The sequence below is a fragment of the Acinonyx jubatus genome, chromosome X (genome assembly GCF_027475565.1).
Source record: "Acinonyx jubatus isolate Ajub_Pintada_27869175 chromosome X, VMU_Ajub_asm_v1.0, whole genome shotgun sequence".
NCBI classification, from domain to species: domain Eukaryota; kingdom Metazoa; phylum Chordata; class Mammalia; order Carnivora; family Felidae; genus Acinonyx; species Acinonyx jubatus.
Genome location: NC_069389.1, coordinates 37,554,815 through 37,578,131, shown reverse-complemented (window position 1 = coordinate 37,578,131; position 23,317 = coordinate 37,554,815). Strand labels below are relative to the sequence as shown.

The following is a 23,317-nucleotide window of genomic DNA, read 5'->3' as shown; positions in this document are numbered from 1 at the left end:
TGTCTCTCTCTGTCAAAAATAAATAAATGTAAAAAAAATTTTTTTAAAAAAGAATGCTGGTGTTATTTTGATAGGATTGCATTGAATATGTAGATTGCTTTGTAAAATGTATCGACATTTTGACAATATTTGTTCTTCCTATCCAGAAACATGGAATCTTTTTCCATTTTTTTTGTGCCTTCTTCAGTTTCTTTCATAAGCTTTTTATAGTTTTCAGTGTGTAGATTTTTCACCTCTTTGGTTAGATTTATTCCTAGGTATTTTATGGGTTTTGGTGCAACTGTAAATGGGATCGATTCCTTGATTTCTCTTTCTGTCGCTTCATTGTTGGTGTATAGGAATGCAACTGATTTCTGTGCGTTGATTTTATATCCTGCAACTTTGCTGAATTCATGACTCAGTTCTAGCAGTTTTTTGGTGGAATCTTTTGGGTTTCCCATATGGAGTATCAGGTCATCTGCGAAGAGGGAAAGCTTGACCTCCTCCTGGTCGATTTGGATGCCTTTTATTTCTTTGTGTTTGACTGCAGAGGCTAAGACTTCCAATACTATGTTGTATAACAGTGGTGAGAGTGGACATCCCTGTCTTGTTCCTGACTTTAGGGGGAAAGCTGTCAGTTTTTCCCCATTGAGGATGATATTGGCGTTGGGTCATTCATCTGTGGCTTTTATGATCTCGCGGTATGCTCCTTCGATCCCTACTTTCTTGAGGGTTTTTATCAAGAAAGGATGCTGTATTTTGTCAAATGCTTTCCCTGCATCTATCGAGAGGATCATATGGTTCTTGCCCTTTCTTTTATTGATGTGATGAATCACGTTAATTGTTTTGTGGATATTGAACCAGCCCTGCATCCCAGGTATAAATCCCACTGGTCGTGGTGAATAATTTTTTTAATGTATTATTGGATCTGGTTGGCTAATATCTTGTTGAGGATTTTTGCATTCATGTTCATCAGGGAAATTGGTCTATAGTTCTCCTTTTTAGTGGGGTCTCTGGTTTTGGAATTTAGCTACATTTTTGAAAAAAAGTTTATTCATTTCGAGAGAGAAGGAGACAGCATGAATGCGGGAGGGGCAGAGAGAGGGAGAGAGAGCATCCCAAGCAGGCTCCTTGCTGCCAGCATGGAGTCTAACACGGGGCTCGATCCCAGGAATGGTGAGATCATGACCTGAGCAGAAAACAAGAGTCAGATGCTTAAGTGACTGAGCCACCCAGGCACTCCAAGCTACATTTTGTGATACCTGTTATATGCCTGACACTGTTCTAACAACTGAGGACAAGACACACCCAGTCTTTGACCTTGTGGAATTCACATGGGAAGACAGACAAAAATAAACATAGAAAAGTACTAAAGATTGTCCTAAGTGTTATGATGGGAATCATTAAAGTTCTAAGATAGGGAGTAGAGTGAGACACTTCTTTTTACATTTTTAAAATTTTTGTTTAATTCTTTGTTTACATTTGAGAGAGAGAGAGAGAGCGTGAGCGAGCGCGAGCTCGAGTGGGGCAGGGGCACAGAGAGAAGAGGACAGAGGATCCGAAGCGGGCTCTGTGCTGTCAGCAGAGAGCCTGCCTGACGTGGGGCTCAAACTCAGGAGTCATGCGATCGTGACCTGAGCCAAAGTTGGATGCTTAACTGACCAAGCCACTCACGTGCCCCTCAACATTTTTCATTTTAATTTTTTAAAGATTTATTCGAGTCATCTCTACACCCCGTGTCGAGCTCAAACTCACGACCCTGAGATCAAGAGTTGCATGCTCCTCTGACTGAGCCAGCCAGGTGGCCCTAGGGAGTAAAGTGAGACGCTTTTGGCGGAATTGCCCTAAAACGCATTTTTCAAGAGGGACATTGAGGTTAAGCAAGCGCCAGCCATGCAAAAAGTCAGGGGAAGCATGTGACAAAAGTAGAGGAACAGGAGGCTCAAAGGCCTTGCGTTGATCCTAGAGCTTAGCATATTCTAGGAACTTATTATCAGGCCCATGTGGAGGAGGTATTTTGAACAAGGGAAATGTGGGAAGGATGAATTTGGAAAGATGAGCAGAAGAACATTCATGTAGCGTCTTCTAGGGCATATGGTGAGGATGTTGGATCGTATTTTCCGAGCACTCGGGAGCAGTTGGAAGATTTCATGGAGGGACATACAACGATGTGATGTTTGTTCTAGCCTCTGTGGGGGGAGTGGATGGAAAGAGAGAAGCATGGACGTGAGGAGGAGGGAAGTTACGAGCAGGGGTGTTAAAGCCTACACAACAGGAATGGAGTCTCTCATTGCTAAGCCCCTTGTCGCCAAACTGAGACTTAGAGTTTTGGCTGTCCCCAGATTGGAATCTTAAACCAATCAGGAATCACGTGCTGAACGTGAGTTAGGTAATCTGCCTGATAATCCCTACCGTCCCCTGTAAGGAAAGTAATCTTGCAATAACCAACCCAACTTTTGCCTAATGAAACTTCCTTGTTCCTGCTCCCTTCTGCCTAGAAAATCTCTTGCCTGTGCAGCCCTTTCTGTTATCTAGACTGGATGGTGCCCGATTCGTGAACAGCTGAATAAAGCCTCGGAGTCCTTTAAAATTTACCCAGTTGAGTTTTTGTATTCTTTAACAGCAACTACTGTTGCAGTCCTTGTGGAAAGGGCTAGCGGCTTGGACCAAGGTTGAGGCAGTGGACTTGGAAACAGCAGGCGCGCTCCAGACCTGCTTTGTAATCAGAATTGACAGGGCTTCTCAGTCAGTTGGGTGTGGTGTACGCGGGCGCGTACATGCGCTTACGCGCGTGTACGTGCGTTTACATGCTGTACGTGCGCTTGCGTGCCTGTATGTGCGTGGCCGTGCGTGGCCGTGCGCTTACCTGCTGACGTGCGAACGTGCACCCAGAGGGGAGGGACGTGGCAGAGGAGAGGTGAGGGAAAGGTAGGAGTTGGGGTTGACTCCTGGATGACTCCTAGGAGCAACTAGAAGAATCGTGGAATGGTGGCGCCGCCTTTTACTGGGGGGTGGGGAGGAGGGGGAGGCTGGTTTTTTTCCCCCTTGGTCATAAAAATAAGGCAATATGTTTTCCAATGAAGTGGCCTCAGAAAACCTACTCTAGTACTAGGTGAATGTTCAGTAAATAAATGAATAGCCTTTAAGATCGACTGTTCACTTTAACTTTACGTATGTATAAGTAATCTCTGTAGCCAAGTGTGGGGCTCGAACTCCTGACGCCAAGGTCAAGAGTCGCATGGTCTACCGACTGAGCCTGCCAGGCGCCCCCCCCCGGAGATGAACTGTTACTTTCATCACTGTCCCCTTTCATTACTTGCCCACACCTTCAGATTTTCTTTCTTTAATCTTATGAGGCCTGGAAACCCAGGTAACAAATCCTGTCAGCTCCGTGCAATTCAATCTTTATCAACATTCCTCTGGGTTTTTTTTTCCCCCCCATTCCCTCCAGTTCTGGTAGAACCTGTGATCTGGATCCTATCCTTTAGTATTGTGAAACAACAAAAGTCAACCGAGTACATTTGAAGATCTAATTGGCTTTATTAAGCGATTCAGGACGCTGGTAGCATCCCATCTCGAAAGGAAGCAGGGCGGGGCAAAGAAGTTACTAGCAAAAGAAAAGAAAGGATCCCTTCAGGCCTGGATGGCTGCCTTTAGGGGGTGGGGATGAGGAAGGAAACAGCCAGGATTTTAACCTACAGATTACACTCCGGGAATTTCAGATCCGACTTTTAGAAGGTGACACTCCCGGGAGAGGTTGAAGCTGAAAGAGTCTTGATTTGCTGTCGTGGGGGGCAAAGGATTCCATGTTTCCCCCAAATGTCTCCATTTGGGGCTGTTTTTTTATTTTCATTTTTATGTTCGTTCTAAGATTTTTTTGTTTTTTGTTTTGTTTTTAGCAATCTTTACACCCAACATGGGACTCGAACTCACAACCCTGAGATCAAGAGTCACAGGTGGCCCTGGCTGAGTGAGTCAGGCACCTCAGGCTTGTTTCTATCTAAAAGGTATTCGTATCATCTCTGGCTATTTTTACTCTCTCCCTCTTCATCGCTGCATTCTCCTTTGCCCCCATTATTTTTAGCCCCTCCTTTTCTCTGCTCTCATCCCATCAAAATGTAAATACACTCGAGTTTCTCCCATTAAAAAGTGATGAGAGAAAACCAGGCTTTAAAGGCCTGAGCTAGGAGGAAAGCCATCTTAGGTTTCCTTCTAGGTCGGCATGATTGTACGTAAACTTGGTTTAAACAGAGCCTGATGCGCACCTGCTTTGTGAGCACCTGCTTTGTGAATGCGTTGCCTAAAGGAAAACCACCTTGTCCTTGAGACAACATCAGTGCTCCTACCCCCTGCACTCCTTGATGTGAAACCCCTTGACTCCTGCCTATATGCTAATCTATAATCTGCGCTTTTTTACAAGATGTAAAAAAGTACATAAGTTCGTAAAAACGGTTCATTCTCCAGAGTACCTTCTGGAGCGAACAGGGTGTTTCCTGGGCAGCTGTCCTAATTTAGGGTGGAATAAAATTCTCTTTGTTTCTTTTAATGTTGATTTATTTATATTTGAGGGAGGGGAGGGGCAGAGAGAAAGAGAGAAGGAGATAGAGAATCCTAAGCAGAATTTCCTATCTGTTAGTGAGAGTCGGGGCATGAGCCCATGAACCAGGAGATCGTGACCTGAGCCGAAATGAAGAGCCAGACGCTCAACCCACTGAGCTACCCAGGCGCCTCTCTCTTTGTTACTGTTAGAGATTCTAAAAGGTTTGTTCATTTTGCCTCTACAAAAGCAAAAGCAAAAAAAAGTCTCTTTTTGTCCCCTCCTGCTTCCCCTATTGCTTATTCCATTCTTTCTCATTTCCTGGTTCTCTCATCCTCTAGCTCTCACAACACCTTTGCACAACCAAACTTCTAGAACGAGTTGCTTATACTTGATGTTTTTCCTAGTTCTGCTCCCACTCTTTAGAGATCTGTATTCTGGCTCTACCACTAGGCTCAGTCTGGTTTTGCCAAGCTTTTTTTGTTTTTGTTTTTAATGTTTGTTTATTTTTGAGAGAGAGAGAGAGAGAGAGAGAGAGAGAGAATCCAAAGCAGGCTCCAGGCTCCGAGATGTCAGCACAGAGCCCAACATGGGGCTCAAACCCATGAACCATGAGATCATGAGCTGAGCCAAAGTCAGGGGCTTAACTGACTGAGCCACCCAGGCACCCCTGGTTTTGCCAACTTTTGTCAATCAGCTGCTTATCACTGAGCTAATGAACATTTGTTAGTTGTCATTTTCTTTGGCTTGCTTGTTTTTTTAATGTTTTATTTATTTTTGAAAGAGCAGGGAAGGGGCAGAGAGAGAGGGGACAGAGGATCGGAAGTGGGCTCTGTGCTGACAGCAGAGAGCCCGATGTGGGGCTCGAACTCACGAACTGCAAGATCGTGGCCTGAGCCTAAGTCGGCCGCTTAACAGACTGAGCCACCCAAGGGCCCCATTGTCTTTGCTTTCATCAGCACTCATTGTCTCCTCTCTCCTAGAAGTGCTCTTTCCTTTTGTTTCTGGAGCCATCACACGTTTCGATTTCTACCTACTTTTCCGGAGGCGCTCTCTCTGACTCCTTCCCTTCTGCCTTTTCTGGATGGTTTTTTTTTGTCTTTCGTGACGTTGACTTAGGGACCCTCTCTTTTCACTCTATGTCCTCTGACTGGGTGATCTCATCTTCTTGTCTGGCTTCCTTTACCAAACACAGGGTGAAAACTCCCAAGTCAGATCTTCCATGTGAGCCCCAGACAGGATTCATCCGCCTGCCACTAAAATGTCATCACTTGTATGTGGGCACTAGAAGTTCACTCAGCAGGTCTAGAATAAACTTCCTCATTTCCCCCAACATAATTGCTACCTCTCCTCTCCTTTATTATCTTAATGATCTGCACGATCATCTACCTGGCTGAAAAAATCACTTCCTCCAAGAAGCCTTCTGTGATTGTCTTCCCTAGTTTAGGTCTCACTGCCATGTATTCATTCCTTTAATTCTCTTCCAATAATGGCATGCACACGATTTTATTACAGCCATTTATTTAATTATCTATATCCTTCTATACAATGTAAGGTTCGTGAGTGCATGAACTTGTCAATCTAAAGTTGTCGGGAGGCAATAGTTTAGGAAGAACGTTCATTTTGGATCAGAGAATGGCAGTTCGGGGTACACAGATTTGGGTAGCAACCCATATAGTGTCCCACTGAGGGAGCAAAAGTCAGGGTTTTTAAAGTGTAAAAGGAATGCCTGTATATGTTAAGATTTTTCTTAATGTTTATTTTATTTTTGAGAAAGATAGAGCAGGGAAGAGGCAGAGAGAGAGGGACACAGAGAACCTTAAGTGGGCTTTGTGCTGACAGCAGAAAGCCCGATGCAGGGCTCGAACTCACGAAGTTCGAGCTGAAGTAGGACGCTTAACCAACTTAGCCACCCCGGTGCTCTTTGCTCCTTGATGTTTTGACACGCCACCAGTCGTCTATTGATTCTGGTTTTCTTAAAGTTGTGAAGACTATTTTGAAAATATTATTAGAGCCTGAACATCTTAACATGGTTTTTTAGTTACACTCAGCATTTTTCTACCTCAACGATTTGAAGGTTTATAGATGAGCTAAGGCAATAAATAGTCCCAGGGTAGCAAGTTTAACCCAGGTGAAAGTAAGAGCATCTGGCCAGTGAGGTTGAGGGACTCCAGGCTTTTCTGAAGAACCGGACAGCCAGATGTTCCCCTTGGGTCCGAGGCCATGCCACGTGCTCACCAATCCCATTTCATTTTCCAGTATCTGGATGCATGGGAAGGGGACAGTCCCCGAATTCTATTGCATTTAGGTTTCAGTTACATGGCCGGATCCCAGATAATGAGTTGCATGCGAAACTGAGCAGAAGACACATTTTCTGAATGGTACAGCTTCAGAATGGTGGAGCTCCTATGCCTTGGGTGACTTCAGTGTGCAACACAATCTTCCACTGAGTGTTACTGATCACCTGATTTAAGTAAGGAATTATCTTTTGTTGGGTTAGGCTGCTGAGATTTGAGGGTTTTCTGATGAATCTACCCATCATTGATAGGAACCTGTGACCGAACTGAAAATTTATTTATTTTTAAGTGTATTTATTTTGAGAGAGAGAGAGTGAGGGGGGCGGTGGAGAGAATCCCAAGCAGGCTCCACACTGTCAGCGCAGAGCCCGACGGGCAGCTGGAACTCACGAACCCGGAATTCACGACCTGAGCCGAAACCCAAGAATTGGATGCTTAACCAACCGAGCCACCCAGGCGCCCTCTGAACCGAAAATTTGGAACTGAGGTTAGAATTATACTCTGGTTCCTAGGCAAACATTTCAGAAAAAGCTACTTTACTCCACAACGTGGGAGAGTTTGTGAGTAAACCGGAATTTTGCTGGGGTCCTTCCTTTTTTTAAGAGAGATCATGTACTTACTTATAGATATAACCAGAGGGTTTCGTTTTATTTTTTTCGTATGTTCTCTCCAAAACTTTTTTTTTTTTGGAGGCTTAGTGTTTCCTGTGGCATCTGGCTTAACTGTGGGAAGACTTCCAGGGCCAGAAATCACCAGTGTTTTCTCTTTTGGAGATATAAGTCTGTCTTCTGGGTACCCCATCCCTAAAGGGATAAAGTGTTTTTAGAAAAGAGGAACAGAGAGCCGAGAGAGAAATTAAAGTTCTTGCTTCATTTGACTTTCCATTTCCTGAGACATGTACCTAGAGCCCTTGATCTTCCCTTGGAAACGGTCACTCTCCTCCAGCTCCCCCCAACTGCCATTTGGCTTTTCTATCCTTAGCTTTGCCTTTTGCTTCCCAAGTACCCTTTGTTTCACATCTCTCAGTCTGAATACTCTCTCCTCCTTGTCAAAAAAATCGCATCCCATTTCACGTGGAAAGGCCTCTGTGTTCAACACAGAGATGCACCACCGAGATCCGTCTGGAAGAAAAGATGTGCTAGCTAGTGGTGAGGAGTGCAGTTAGCAGGCAGCTTCCAGCCCTTGGCTCTTCCAGGGTGGGCTTTGTCTGCAGAGAGCTGCCTTGTGGAGGTCATGCCCTTCCGGGACAGCCCCCGTCCAGTGGCCGAGGGAGGCCGTGGTATAAACACCCTGTTATTTTGGCCAGATGGGAGAGAACTCTGGCGATCAATTTTTTTTTTTAGGATTTTACTTTATTTTTTAAAGTTTATTTATTTTGAGAGACAGAGAGAGAGAGAGAGAGAGCAAGCAGGGGAGGGGCACAGAGAGAGGGAGAGAGAGAAAGAATCCCAAGCAGGCTCCACACTGTCTCAGTGCACAGAGCCTGATGTGGGGCTTGAACTCACGAACCGTGAGATCATGACCTGAGCTGAAATCAAGAGTTGGACGCAAAGCCACCTGAGCCACCCGGGCCCCCCCCCAAAGATTTTATTTTTAAGTAATCTCTGCACGCCACGTGGGGCTCGAACTTACAACCCTGAGATCAAGAGCAGCCTGCTTTACCGACTGAACCAGCCAGATACTCGGCAGGCAATTCTATCTTCAGAGATTCCCCTTGGGATTGAATTAATCAGACCGGCTCGGTAGCCCAGCTTCTCCTTTTGTTCCCCCTCCTTTCAAACATGTTGATTGCTAATAAGCATCTTGCACCCCAGACTCTGTCACAGCATCTTCTTCCTGAGAGCTCAACCTGTAGGAGGCTGTCTGGATCCTGTCTGGTTCCTGAATTTGTCTGCCAAGTATCCTGCATATTTCTGGGTAGAACTTGCTTGATGTTTATGGCTGGTGGGTCAGCAGGCAGTAGTGGGAGTAGGGTGTGTGAACGGGTGGAGACCTACTTTTGTCCAAGGGGACTGTTGTCAATAACAGCTCCATTACTCAGTGACCTAAGCACCTCTTTTTTTTTTTTTTTTTTTTTACATTTATTTATTTTTGAGAGACAGAGAGAGACAGAGCACAAGTTAGGGGAGGGGCAGAGAGAGAGAGAGGACACAGAATCCAAAGCAGGCTCCAGGCTCTGAGCTGTCAGCACAGAGTCCGACGTGGGGCTCAAACTCATGAATCGTGAGATCAGGACCTGAGCCGAAGTCGGACACTTAACCTAACCAACTAAGCCACCCAGGCGCCCCGTCCTAAGCACCTCTCTTAAGTGCTGCCATTCATTTCCTTTAGAGATCATACAGTCCAGATACATACTGGGGAAAAAACATACTCCCCCAATTAACAAAGGACTCTCTGCTTTAAGAAATTTTTTTACTGTTTTATTAATTTTTGAGGGAGAGAGAGGGAGAGAGAGAGAGAGAGAGAGAGAGAGAGAATGAGTACGAGTGTGGGGGAGGAGCAGAAAGAGGGAGACACAGAATCCAAAGCAGGCTCCAGGCTCTGAGCTGTCAGCACAGAGTCCGACGCGGGCTCAAACTCAAGAATCGTGAGATCATGACCTGAGCCGAAGTGAGCCACCCAGGCACCCCAGGGCTGTCTGCTTTTAGAGACAGTGGAAAATGTGGGTTTTTATTTTATTTATTTATTTTTTTGTTTTTTGTATTATTTGAGAATAATACAACTGCTAACAGTCATATTTCCGCTGTGATCCAGTGATTGAATTCTGCCATAGAGAAGAAATTAATTGGGATAGGTGAGAGTCATAACAAGTGTTAAGCATCAATAATAAGCTCATAATAGGCAAAATTCAGAGGATGTGTTAAGTATAGATAATGAGTAATCATGTGAAGCAGTCAGAATATAAAAGGTTTTAAATTTAGATAGTAAGTCATCTAATTCAAAAAAACACGTTTTAATGTTTCTATTTATTTTTGAGAGACAGAGAGAGACAGAGCGTGCGTGGGGGAGGGGCAGGGAGAGGGAGACACAGAATCTGAAGCAGGCTCCAGGCTCTGAGCTATCAGCGCAGAGCCCCATGTGGGGTTCGAACTTGTGAACCATGACATCATGACCTGAGCCGAAGTCGGAAGTTTAACTGACTCAGCCACCAGGCACCCTAATAAGTTAGTCCTCTTAAGATAATAAATGGAATATGTAATTGAACAGACAAGACCGTTCTTATGAGTAGAGGGTGGTGATGGGAAGACCAAGGCCACATCGCCATCATGCTACCTCTGGCTGACAGTTATGTCACCCTTAAACTGGCCACCCGTTGGTAACAAACATCCCGTAGGGGAACAATTATGGCTTCACATGTGTTCTTCCCAAGAAAAACGAATGACTCTCATAGCTGTTGAACAGGCTTACTGACAAGCTACACGTCCAAGTGTGCTTGTCTCTGTGTCTCCCCAACTGGGCAAGTGTATACCCGTAATCTCAGGAATCTTCAATGTGCGAGCTGAGAGCCCACAATACATAGTTTGTAACTACACCATCATTGGGGTAAGGCTGATGTGGAGAGGGGGGAGAGACAGAGATGGACAGAAAGAGAGAGATATTGAGGGAGAGTGGGAGAGGGAGAGAGAAAAGGAGAACATTCGAAGGATTCAGATGTGTGGTGCTTCCACCCTGCCTGTACACTATTCTAAGTATATTAAGCTATCCCATTTCTACCTTCTTGTTCCTCACTGTAGTTTACTTATTTTTTATTTTTATTTTTTAAATGTTTGTTTTATTTTTATTTATCTTGAGAAAGAGACAGTGTGAGTGAGCGAGGGAGAGGGAGAGAGAATCCCAAGCAGGCTCTGTACTGACGCGGGGCTCGATCCCATGAATGTTGAGACCATGACCTGAGCTAAAATCAAGAGTCAGAAGCTGAAATCAAGAGTCAGAGGCTTAACTGACTCAGTCACCCGGGCACCCTTCCTCACTGTATTTTAAAGTGATTTAATAAACTGTGTCTTTATTATTTGTATCATAATGTGGTTTGTGAATCTTTCTGTTCTGTAACCTCCAGGATTTTGGGATACCTTGGCTGATAGTGATGACGGCCACCATTTTGTCAAAGTGATTTCCCACATGATGGAGTAGGTCACCATTACTTTGTTTTCTTACTAAGCAGCTCGGCACTCTTAAGCGGCAATCACAAGGCAATACCACTAATATTTAATCGGAACTTTATCTGCTTTACAGGCAAACACACTCATTTTTGCTTTAGGTGGTAATGGTTTTAAAATAAGTCCAGGGGCACCTGGGTGACTTGGTCGGTTAAGCGTCCGACTTCGGCTCAGGTCATGATCTCAAGATTCGTGGATTCGAGCCCCTCCTTGGGCTGTGTGCTGACAGCTCCCAGCCTGCTTCAGATCCTCTGTCTCCCTCTCTCTCTTCCCTGGCCCCGCTCATGCTCTCTCTCTCTTTCTCTCTAAAATAAAAAATAAACATTAAAAAAAAATTTAAATAAGTCCACAAATTTTTTGCTCCTTCTTTCAAGATGTGGAGTTGAATTTCCTCTTTGAGTGTGTGTGGGCTGGGCTTCGAGACTCACTTCTGATGAATAGCATAGCAGAACTGATGCTATCTACTTCCAGGATGAAGTCATGATGCCACTGTGGTTTCCTCTTTGCTTCTCTCGGCCTTGGATCGTTGTCTCTTGGGGATATCAGCTCTTATTGTGACCCATGGTATGTGCCTGTGCTGTGACCCATCTGGTAGCAGCTGAGGTCTTTGGCCAACAGTCACATGAGTGAGCTTGGAGAAGGCTTTCCTTCTCTGTGCCTGTAGGGTGACTTTAGCCCTGGCCAACATTATGACCTTAGGGCAGACCCCGAATCAGAGCTACCCACTAGGCTGCTCTCAGATTTTCGACCAACAGAAACTTTTCAATATTTGGTGTTTTAAGACACCAAGTTTCAGAGTAACTTGTTATTCAGCCCTAGGTAACTAATACAATGATCCAGTATGACAGGTTGCCATGGATGAGGGGTTCTTACATATGAATATTCATGAGAACAGGGTTCTTCCTATCCTGCCCAGAGTCTGACTTTATCTGGTTAAACACAGAGAGAGGAAGGAAACCATCAATTTGTAGAGAAGAAAGAATCAACATTTCCAGGTTTTGTGGAATTGCTGGAAACTCTATGTTTAAAATAGGTTCATTTTCATAAAGCTGTGCCATTGTCATGATCTTTAAAAAGCTTGGAATAATTTGCTGTGCCCTTTCTGCGTTTGAATGAGAAATGATATCCCCCAGGGAGTCCATGCCTCATGAGAAGCAAAAACCTTTTGGGGATTTAATGCCTTATCGTTGTCCCTCAGATTGATACTTAACCTAAAATTGTATTTAACACATCAAAACCCAAACTTCCCCTCCTTTCGCATGGAAAAATCTGATTACCTAATTTAGTATTAGGTTTACTACCTAATTTAGTATTAGGTTTACCTCAAGCTTCGGGGAAGCTCTAAGATTCAATACTTGCAGCAAAGCTGATTTGTAGTCCCACACAACTGAGTATATGTGCTTCTAGTTACCATGGCCTGTCTGTCTTGTGGTAATGCCAGAGTCCTATTTTCTCTTTGAAGATTTGATGAAAAGGTCCAAGATGTTGGGGAGGAAGAACTACTTTGGCCTTCAGTGACTCTTTCACAGCCCCACTTTCCATCAAGGATTAGCTAAAAATTTTGAGGGATGACCGTATGCCTTGATTTTTTTCCCCTAGCCGTGCTCTTGTGCAGTTTGGATGGTTCTAGAAATGTGTAGCTTATATAGTACTTTTAAAACTTGGTGGCACAAATACATATTTTTGTGCTCAGATTTGAGTGCCCTCACTGGTTTGTGAGTTCCTCTCGGGCTGTGTGGAACAAAGAAAGCACAGACGGTCTTTGGAAACAGACAGATGTGGGCTGGTCCTGCTGCTTTACTAGAAGTATGACTCAGGCGCAGCACATCACGTCCTTAAGGTTTGGTTTTTCTCATCACCAGAAAGAACACAGTGATTTTAGTTTCACGGTGGATTTCTAAGGGCTTGGTGCGATCGTAGATGCTCACAATCTGCGACACGGTAGACACTCCTTTTTTCCTCATTTACCCATCACTGTAAACCATCACCATGCCTCTTACTCGTACATACTCCATGACATTTCATGGCGCCTGCTGTAGTGTTTCACAGTGAATATTTATTCAATTTGTTCTTTTAAAAAAATGTTTTATTTATTTTTGAGAGAGAGAGTGAGGGGGAGGGTCAGAGAGAGAGGGAGACACAAGGATCCAAAGCAGGCTCTGTGCTGAGAGCAGAGAGCCTGATGCGGGGCTTGAACCCATGCACCGTAGAATCATGACCTGAGCTGAAGTCGGTCGCTTTTTTTTTTTTAATGTTTTTTTTTTTATTTTTGAGAGAATGAGAGAGAGACAGAGTGTAAGCGGGAGAGGGGCAGAGTGAGAGGGAGACACAGAATCAGAAGCAGGCTCCAGGCTCTGAGCTCTCAGCACAGAACCCCACGTGGGGTTTGAATCCACAAACGGTGAGATCATGACCTGAGCCGAAGTCAGTCGCTTAACCGACTGAGCCACTCAGGTACCCCAGAATTTTTTTTAAGTTTATTTATTTATTTTTTTCAGTAATCTGTACACCCGATGTGGGGTTCCAACTTATGGCCCTGAGATCAAGAGTTGCATGCTCTTCCGACTGAGCCAGCCAGGCACCCCTTGAATTTATTCTCATCTTTTAATCATATCAGTAACACTTTGGAGTTTTACAAACTCTGATGGGATCAGAAATAGTTATCGAGTAACCAAATTACTGTGTGCTGTCTGTGTCTGTGTATAATTATACTACCTAATGAATAGCATGGCATCCATCCTTAGCATACATCTTTGCTAACACAAAACAAATCAGTCCAGACAGGAGAATCATGGGAGTGCATAATTCTGTCCTTTAGAAACTGCTACTCGCCTTCCTCCTCCCCATGTCATTCAACTTATCTTTTAGAAACAGATTGATTTACCTTTGTTAGAATATTCATGAGTTCTTCATCATTGTTATCTGAATACCATTTTTATGGTAACCAGAAATAGTGGTTTCAGTGAACTCAGGTAAATCTGATTCATTATTTATTCTTTAAAAAAATATTTTTTATTATTTCTTTATTTTTTATTTGAGTGAGAGAGAGAGAGAGAGAGAGGGAGAGAAAGAAAAGACACGGGGGTACAAGGGATCAAGCAGGGAAGTGGGGGAGGGCAGAGAGAATCCCAAGCAGGCTCCATGCTCAACACTGAGTCTGATCCGGGGATTGATCCCACGACCCTGGGATCGTGACCTGAGCCCAAATCAAGAGTGAGATGCTCAACCAACTGAGCCAGCCAGGCGCCCCCACTTAGAATTATTTTGATGTCTGTGTTTAACCGATTTTGCCTTCTCTCCCATACAAGTCCATAAACTCCATCCCTCCTTATTTTCCTAGTGCCTCTTGCATCTTGTGGTGAATGGTACAAAACACTGGCTTGCCCTGTGTTTTCTTCCTATTCATCATATCTTTATATGATCTTCCTTCCATCTGTATTTGATGGATAAAGAATAAAGGTTTTGATAGATTGAGAACTGTTGATATTTACCTTTTCAGTACAAAAGCTTTCACTGAGTCCGTGGACAGCTTAGTGATGGAGTTTGCCAGTAAATAAAACTTAACTAAGAGGTTTTAAAACTCCTTTAAATATTAAGAAAAGCTACAGAATATATTGAGGAAGGGTAGCAGAGAATGTTAGCTTTGGGGCGCCTGCGTGGTTCAGTTGGTTGAGCGTCTGACTTTGGCTCAGGTTATGATCTCATGGTTCTTGGGTTTGAGCCCCACGTTGGGCTCTGTGCTGCCAGCTCGGAGCCTGGAGCCTGCTTCAGATTCTGTGTCTTCTTCTTTCTCTGCCCTTCCCCTGCTTGTGCTCTGTCTGTCTCTCTCTCAAAAACAAACATTAAAAAAAATTTTTTTTTAAAGAGTGTAGCCAAGCATCATTTAAAGTTTTCTGAATGTTGTCAAAGTAGGGACTTTTTCCTTGTGTTGGTGTTTCGTTTAGGTACGCTGGCTCTTTTTCTCTGGTTAACTTTCTTCCGTTTGTTTTTTTCTTCTATCAGCGCCTGGTCTTTGGGAACTAGGGGTCCAGTTGGGTAAGAAGGTGGTTAATCATGAATTAGAGCACAGGGTCAATTTTACTTAATCCTAGATGAAGATGAAACATGAGCATTTCAAAGTGTAGTTAATGCATGGGAATTGGAGCAAATAAGTGGAAGTAAGTTCTAGTAGAACAGGGATTTAACAAGGACAACAGTGAATCCAGGCACTTTTGAGTTTTTTCCTGCTCTTACTCTTTTTTTTTTAAATTTTGTTTTAATGTTTATTTTTGAGAAAGAGAGACAGAGCACGAGTAGGAGAGGGGCAGAGAGAGAGAGGAAGACACAATCCAGAGCAGGCATCAGGCTCTGAGCTGTCAGCTCAGAGTCCGACACGGGACTCGAACCCACGAACCCTGAGATCATGACCTGAGCTGAAGTCAGACACTTAACCAACTGAGCCACCCAGGCGGCCCGCCCTATCTTATTCTTAAATGAGATTAAATTTCTATATCTAAATCTGGTGTCTGCCATTCAGTTTTACTTATTTTTTTTTAAAGTTTTTTTTCTGTTTATTTTTTATTTTAGAGAGAAAGAACATGAGCAGGGGAGAGGGGCAGAAGGAGAGAGAGAATCTCAAGCAGGCTCTACACTCAGCACTGAGCCCAGTGCAGGGCTCGATCCCATGACCCTGGGATGGTGACTCGAGCTGAAATCAAGAGTTGGATGTTTAACTGACTGAGCCACTCAGGCACCCCAAAATTTACTTTTAAGTAATACTACCCCTAACGTGGGCCTCAGACTCAGGACCCCGAGATCAAGAGTCCTTTGCTCCTCTGACTGAACCAGCGAGGCGCCCCTTCCATTCGGTTTCCAACTGGAAAGCTCAGGCCTGATACTTAACTTGGGCCAGATAAGAAACCAGACTTTAAAATTGGATCTGAGGAAACTTGGTTTTTAGAGGTGCTCACCGCATGGGACAACCATAGATCAGGGATTCGAGACACTTTTTCCATTATTGTTTCTCTTTTTGGTTCCCTCACAAGTCGTTTCTCTTCTGAGTACAATTAACTTTCAGCGCTAGAGCTGATTTATATTATATGTGGATTATCCCAGTCCCAGTAGGATTTATCTTGAAATTGGTGTTCCTTGGCTTTCTTCTTGGCATTAAGACTTGCATTAAAAGGATCCAGGTCATGGTCCGTCGCCAATAATAACTTTACATTGTGTGGTGTTGTATTCCTCACAGAGCGTTTCCACTTTTGTTCTCATTTCCTCTTCAGGCATCTTTTTTATTTTCACTTTTTAATTTTTTTTTGAGAGAGAACATGCAAGCAGGGGAGAGGGGCGGCAAGAGAGAGAGAATCCTGAGCAGGCTCCATGCCCGATGCAGGGCTTGATCTCATGACCTTGAAGTCCTGACCTGAGCCGAAACCAAGAGTCGGATGCTTAACTGACTGAGCCACCCAGGTGTTCTCATTTTGTCTTTAGGCACCTTGACGTGGGATCTGTACTTCACAACCGTGACCAAACTGAAGCTTTGGAGGGGGAGTTGCCCAAGGACGTAGATCGAGTGCGCGACCGAGTTGGGATGAGACAGCAGATTTGTTTATTTTGCCTAGCCAAGCAAGTTCTTGGTCTTAACTACTCCCCACCCTCCCCATGGTCCAGGAGTCCTCGTGTGCTTGCTCATCTCTGACAGTAGAAATGGCCTCAGATTTCCAATAATGTTCAAATGTCAGTGACGTTCAGATGTAATTTGTCTTTGGCTCTGAAATCAGTTGTCCCAAACTAATCTAATAACTTGGGGCTTTCTTTGTGTAATCAAATCGTTAAGACAGGCAATAATAAAAGACTTTCTCCAATGCCAGCAGGGGTTAATTCTATTATTTCAACTGTTTCTAGTGAAAGTTTTGCTGCTGTAGAATAACTAGAAAATCGAGTTCTTTTCTGGTCTGATTGACCTTTCCTTTACTAGCCTCTTGCTCAATCAGTCGCCTTGATAAGTCTCTCCTAGTGTACTTTTTTTTTTTTCATAATACGAGTTTGCCTTTGTAATATGGTTAGGACTCAAGAGAAAGCATTTGATCTTGGGCTTCTTCATTTGCAAAGCTCTAATGACCTCACTTTTTCCTGCTCTTAGTACTCTTAGAACCTTTTAGGCCCAGTCAGAGTTAGACAAAGACATTTTCATGGAACATTTGGCAGGCAAATTATGGGCAGCAGAAAGGCCGTGCTTGGATGTGATAAAGTAAAAATTATCTTAGATTGAGAAAGGAAAAATCTGACTTGTCATCCAGCAACTTGGGATAACAGATAGAGATAAAGACAGCTGCATATGATCGGGAAACAGTATTTTTCTCCAGGTTCTTGCAGTTGTAAAATATCATAAGAACCTTTTTTTTAAATGCTTATTTATTTACTTGAGAGAAAGAGAGGGAGGGTCAGAGAGAGAAGGAGAGAGAGAATCCCAAGCAGTCTTTGTCAGTGTGCAGCGGGTCACGGTGCTCAATCCCACAAATCGTGAGATCATGACCTGACCCGAGATCAAGAGTCAGATGCTTTACCGACTGAGCCACCCAGGCACCCTGAATTTTGTTGTTGTTGTTGTTAAATGTTTATTTATTTATTTTGAGAGCAAGAGAGAGTGCGAGTTCGAGCAGGGGATGGGCAGAGAGAGAGGCAGAGACGGAGAGAGAGAGAATCCCAAGCAGTCTCCATGCTGTCAGCTGGTTCTCAGGAACCTTGAGATCATGACCTGAGTGGAAGTCAAGAGTCGGATGCTTAACCAACTGAGCCACCCATGTGCCCCAAGAACCTTTTTTTTTTTTAAAGCAAAGATGGAAATTTCTTCAGTTTATTTTATGATGTTAACATTAATATGAAAATGAAAGTCATAATACAAAAAGAAGGAAGGAAAGAAGGTAGAGAGGGAGAGAGGATGGAGGGAGAAATAAAGCTATAGAACAATATCACTTAATTGCAAATAGACTCCAGCAATATATCAGAAGAGAACCCAGTATGACTAAGGGGCCAGTGTGGCCGAAGATCAGTTAAACTATTAGCCTAATCCATTTAAGTTATAAATTAAAGTGATAAACACCCCATATGATTATAACATGCACTGAAAAGGCATTTGGTGAAATATAGCCACAAGTCCTTTGAATGACTAGTTCTTTTTTACTCACTAAGAAACTTTGTTCTCTGTTCATCCCATCATTTATCTAAACTCCACTCTCCCCAAACTCGTAACTACCTTTTCCTTTACTGAGAGATGATGCCCCATCATTCCTCTGTTGTTTCTTCTCACTAATTGCAATGGGTCGACAAGCCTGACTGTTAGACCACAGGTTTGTCCCTGGTGGCTTGAAGCTGATTGAACTAAGATAGGGGAAGGAAAATTTTTCCTTCTAGCCTTCAAGGCTGGTTTTAGAATTGGGGGTACCTGCGTGGCTCAGTTGGTTAAGTGTGCGACTTTGGCTCCGGTCATGATGTCACTATTCGTGGGTTCGAGCCCCGTGTCGGGCTCTGCACTGACAGTGTGGAGCCTGCTTGGGATTCTCTCCCTCCCTCTCCCTTTGCCCCCCCCCCCAAATAAATAAATAAACTTAAAAAAAATTAAATTGACATGAGACTATTTAACAGGAGAAAAAAAATCCCAAAGTTTTAATTGAAATGAAATGGCCAAGACAGTCAGATTTTACACTTTTTATTTTTATTTTTATTTTTGTTTTTTTTAATTATTTTATTTTATTTTATTATATGAAATTTATTGTCAAATTAGTTTCCATACAAAGATTTTACACTTTTTAGGCAAAGAGACAATAAATCTTGGTTGGGGGGCACTGATAGGCCAAAAAAAAAACTTTGGGAGTGTGAAAAATCCCTAAAAGGAAAGGTCACTTAGAATGAAGTGGGGAGGCCAGCAGGGGGAACTCTCCACCCTCTGCTACTCATGGTCAATTGCAGACCAGACAGAAAGAGGAAGACAGACTCCTTTGTATCCCAGCCTTCCCCCCTAACAGCCCAGCCAATGACAGTGAGAACTGAGCCAATGAAAAGCCACTATACTTTCAACTCCTAGTTTACTCAGATGGGCCTTTTGTTTATTTTTATTACAGCCTTCAAAACCTAAACTTCCCCTTTTCCTCTATAAAAGAGCATTCTTTTTCTTTGTTCGTCGGACTTGCTTCTGGTTTTCCCTTGGCTTGCTTGTCCCGGATTGCAATTCTCTGCTCTTCTCAAATAAACCCATGTTTGCTGGTAAAATGACTGGCAGTTTTATTTTTAAGGTGAATAGGAGAGTTTCCAGTAGTAAGGAACTCTAAACAGAATTTTGGCTGGGATAGTAAATTAGTAAAAAGTAACAGGGGTCGTTTACACAGCCATCTTGGCTTTAAATTTACCATCTTTGATGGTAAGGATGTCTCTTTACCTCTTGATACAGGGAGGGCACCTTTCATATGGGAGACATATTTCTTGCTTTCTAGAGACAAAGGGGAGCAGGGTCAGAGTGTTCTTTTTGTATTGGCTGCTTCTTAAGTAACTTTTATTCAAAATAGGGTCACCTGGGTGCCTCAGTCGGTTGACTATCTGACTTTGGCTCAGGTCATGATCTCACAGTTCATGGGCTCAAGCCCCACGTGGGGCTCTTTGCTGACCGCTCAGAACCTGGATCCTGCTTTGGATTCTGTGTCTCCCTCTCTCTCCGACCCTGCCCTTCTTGAGTTCTCTCTCTCTCTCTCTCTCTCTCAAAAATAAATAAACATTAAAATAATTTTTTAAAATAATATGTTGGGGTGCCTTGGGTGGTTTTGATCTCAGCTCAGGTCATGATCTCACAGTTTGTGGGATTGAGCCCCATGTTGGGCTCTGTGCTGACAGTGGAGCCTGCTTGGGATTCTGTTTCTCCTCTCTGCCCCTCCCCTGCTTGTGTGAGTGCGTGCGCGCTCTCGCTCTCTCAAAAAATAAATAAACTAAAGAAAAGAATAAAATAAAATAACATGTTGGGGGCGCCTGGGTGGCTCAGTCGGTTAAGCATCTGACTCTTAGATTTCTGCTCAGGTCATGATTTCATGGTTCATGAGATGGAGCCCTGGGTCAAATTCCTGCTTGCAATTCTCTCTCTTCCTCACTCTTTGCCCCTCCCCGACTTCTAAATAAATAAATAATAAAATAGTATGTAAAAAAAAAAAAAACCTGTCAATGTGGTGCATTTTGGGGTGGCCTGACTTTGGTCCTTAAAATGGCCAGTGGGTTGGTTGGTTTTCTTGGAAAAAAAATTGTTCACTCAGAAAACACCAGTGCAAGACTCTTCCTTGAAGGAGAGACTCTGAAGTCCGTCCGATGTTGGCCGATTGTTTTGTAAGTTTCCTGCGGCCAAGATGTACCTCAAACTGCTTATTTGAAAGAAGCTCTTCCCCTGGTGTGCTCCCGACCATTGCTCAATTCACAGCCAGCTCAATTTTCCAGTTGAGAATAAGGAAGAAGTCAAATACATTATGTTGGCCTCTAGATACAGGCTTCTCTTAGAAAATGGCATTCTTCACCCAACTGGTCAGTGTTTGCTACACCCTGATGAGAACATTCAGTGGTCCGATGAGTTGGTCTTTGGAAGGACAGCTTCACTTGTGACATAGAGCACTTTTGAAAAACAGCCTGGCCTGATTTTTGACCACTCTTTCCATGGCCACATACCAGTTGTGCCCTGTGCCTGTCAGTGTTAAAAACATCAAGTTCACGGCTTGCAGTCCATTTCGTTTTCTTTTCCTGTTCTGCCTTATTTCTCATCTTGGGTCCGGAAGTCTGGGAAACGTCAGGAAACTTCACTACTTTTCTTTTTCTTCAATAAGTCTAAAACACTCTGCCACTTTTCATCCACAAGTGACTTTTTCTCTTAAACTCCCATATGCTGTTATAAACTACCGAAGCAACCAGCTGTGGAGAAAAATCGAGTCTAAAGTCATTGACTTAAGTCCTATCCTTTCAGGTGTTAGTGGCTTGTCTTGTCCTGCAAGGACTTTTAACAAAAAAAAAATTTTTTTTTAATGTTTATTTATTTTGGGGAGGGAGGGGCAGAGAGAGCAGAAGACACAGAATCTGAAGCAGGCTGCAGGCTCTGAGCTGCCTGCCAGCACAGAGCCCGATATGGGGCTTGAACTCAAGAACTGTGAGATCATGACCTGAGCCGGAGTCGGACCCTCAACCGACTGAGCCACCCAGGTCCCCTTGTCCTGCAAGGACTTTTGACTTTGCTTTTAATTTACTGTGTTACCTTGTGCATGTTTTTTTCCTTCTCAGTTTAAAAGTCCATGAAAGGTAAGTTGTTTCATTCTTTGTGCATGGCTAAGCTTTGTTGGACCCTGGTATTTTGCAGGATTTCCTATTTGGTTTCCTGAGGCCCCTGGGGCTCTGGGTCCAGCTTTGTTTTTGCAAAGGTCTGCCCAGCTGCATGGCGACTCTTTAACACATGAGGGCTTTCTGTGTGGCTGCAGTTTCCATTTGAGACTCTCTGGGCCTCACATAAGGCCACTCTTTCAGGCACCTAGAGGTAACCTTAAACTATCAGCAGTTTTGTCTCAGGACAAGGGCCGAGTTCAGCTGTAGCCATGTTGTGATAGTCCTTGGGGCTTAGAACCAGTGGGGGACCCCTAGGAAAGAAGAGGCCTGTGGGGTAGGGTAACAGTGAGGGTGTGGAAAACCTGGTTGCTTATGGGGATGAGGGTGGCTGGTAGGCCAGAGTGGTTCTAGAGGGGCCAGATGGTGTTGGAAGCAGAGGGATGCCTAGACTAGCAGGCTTCATGCTGTGTGAAACTTGGATGTACGAAATCTTAAAGGCAAGTGGCTGGTTAAGATGGAAGGTAATCCACTCGTTTCATAAGGGTAGCTAGTCCCAAAAGCCAGGACATCTGGAGCAACAGAGCCTGTTGATGTGAGGAGACCAAATGACAGGTGGGCACTTCTAGGGTATTCGGGGAGGAGTCATGTCCCCCAGGTACTGTCTATCCGATGAACATTCAGTGGAGACGCCAGAGGGATAGAAGCTGTAATTGGTGTGGAACTGTGTTGGGGGTAAGTAATTAGTCCCTAAAGTGGAATTGGCACAACATTCACGCTTGGGGGAAACAATGGCATGGGTATTCTTCAAACCCCATTAATGTGCCTTAGATGCCTGGGAGTGATGGGGGAGGAGACCTAGGTACAGACTTTTGAAGAGCCTTGAGCTTATCCTCAAAATGTGGTTTTTGGACAAGGGGTACCTGGGTGGCCCAGTCGGTTAAGCGTCTGGCTTTGGCTCAAATCACCATCTCATGGTTCCTGAGTTCGAGCCCTGTGTCAGGCTCTCTGATATCAGTGGGGAGCCTGCTTCGGATCCTCTGCCTCCCTCCCTCTCTCTGCGCCCCCCCCCACCCAAATTAAGTAAAGTAAAAATATGGCTTGGACTTGAAATACAGTGGTTTAGTCCACAAGTTGTAAAGTTTTGCTAAGCAAGGTTTGGTGGTGGCTGGAGTCCATGCGGTACCTGTGTTAAGTGTGAAATATGCCATGTCTTTGAAGATGTCCAGTAGAGTAGTGTCCCAATAGCCACGAGAAAATTCATACAAGATCCAGAGATGTTCGGCGTATGAACGAGGGTCAGAGCTTTATGTTCCCATCCTTTGTTCTAAGCCGGATCGAGGTGTCACAGAGTTTCGCAAAGTTTCCTTGTTATGCCAAGTATCATAACCAGGAGTCTCTATTCCAGGTGTGTCAGAAGGAAAAGATGAATACGAGCCTCTTGGAGCTATTGCTGCTACCTGAAGCAAGATCCTATGGAGACTACTGCCCAGGTAAATTGTGTTAATTCCAGCTATAGCCTTGCATTTTTTTTTCTGGCTTTGGGTGGGCACCCATTCATTATCCAAGCCAGATTGTTCTCTCCAGTTGTAGTAGTAGCCGAAAGCCCTTCCTGAAGTCTGGCAAGGCCATAGGTATCCCAGAAGTGTAGTTCAGTAAAGACCTGTAACCTTCAGATGGGAAGGATCCAGAACAAATGAAGGATGGGCAACACTCTGATCTTGATGTGGCAGAGGTTTCACCCTCCTTTAGCCGTGCCCTGGAACCATCCCTGGTGTTCGTGTCAACAAACTCAGTCTGTCTGGATTCCAAAGGGGAGTCTCCTCTGGTTATGGGCTAGGAAACTAGGAAACTTGTGGAAACTAGGCCAGTCGTGCAGGTATATAAAACATAGAGGCAACTCCCTTGTTTCTGTGTTTGAAATATTTGTAGAGACAGATCATTTAAAACGTGAATATGAGGAGGAGGGTGCTGTAAGACACATAGATAGGTCTTGGTGGCACAGCTCAGAAAATAATGGCAGGATCTTGGGG

General features: G+C 44.0%; 1 long non-coding RNA gene across 1 annotated transcript in view; it reads left to right on the top strand.

Annotated features, from left to right (window-relative positions):
- LOC113597576 (uncharacterized) overlaps nt 1–23,317 on the top strand; it is a 148,305-nt gene that overhangs the window by 24,892 nt on the left and 100,096 nt on the right. The window contains exons 2-3 of the long non-coding RNA XR_003418356.2: nt 3,879–3,986; nt 22,693–22,777. This is a non-coding gene — a long non-coding RNA (uncharacterized LOC113597576). The remainder of the gene's footprint in view (nt 1–3,878; nt 3,987–22,692; nt 22,778–23,317) is intronic.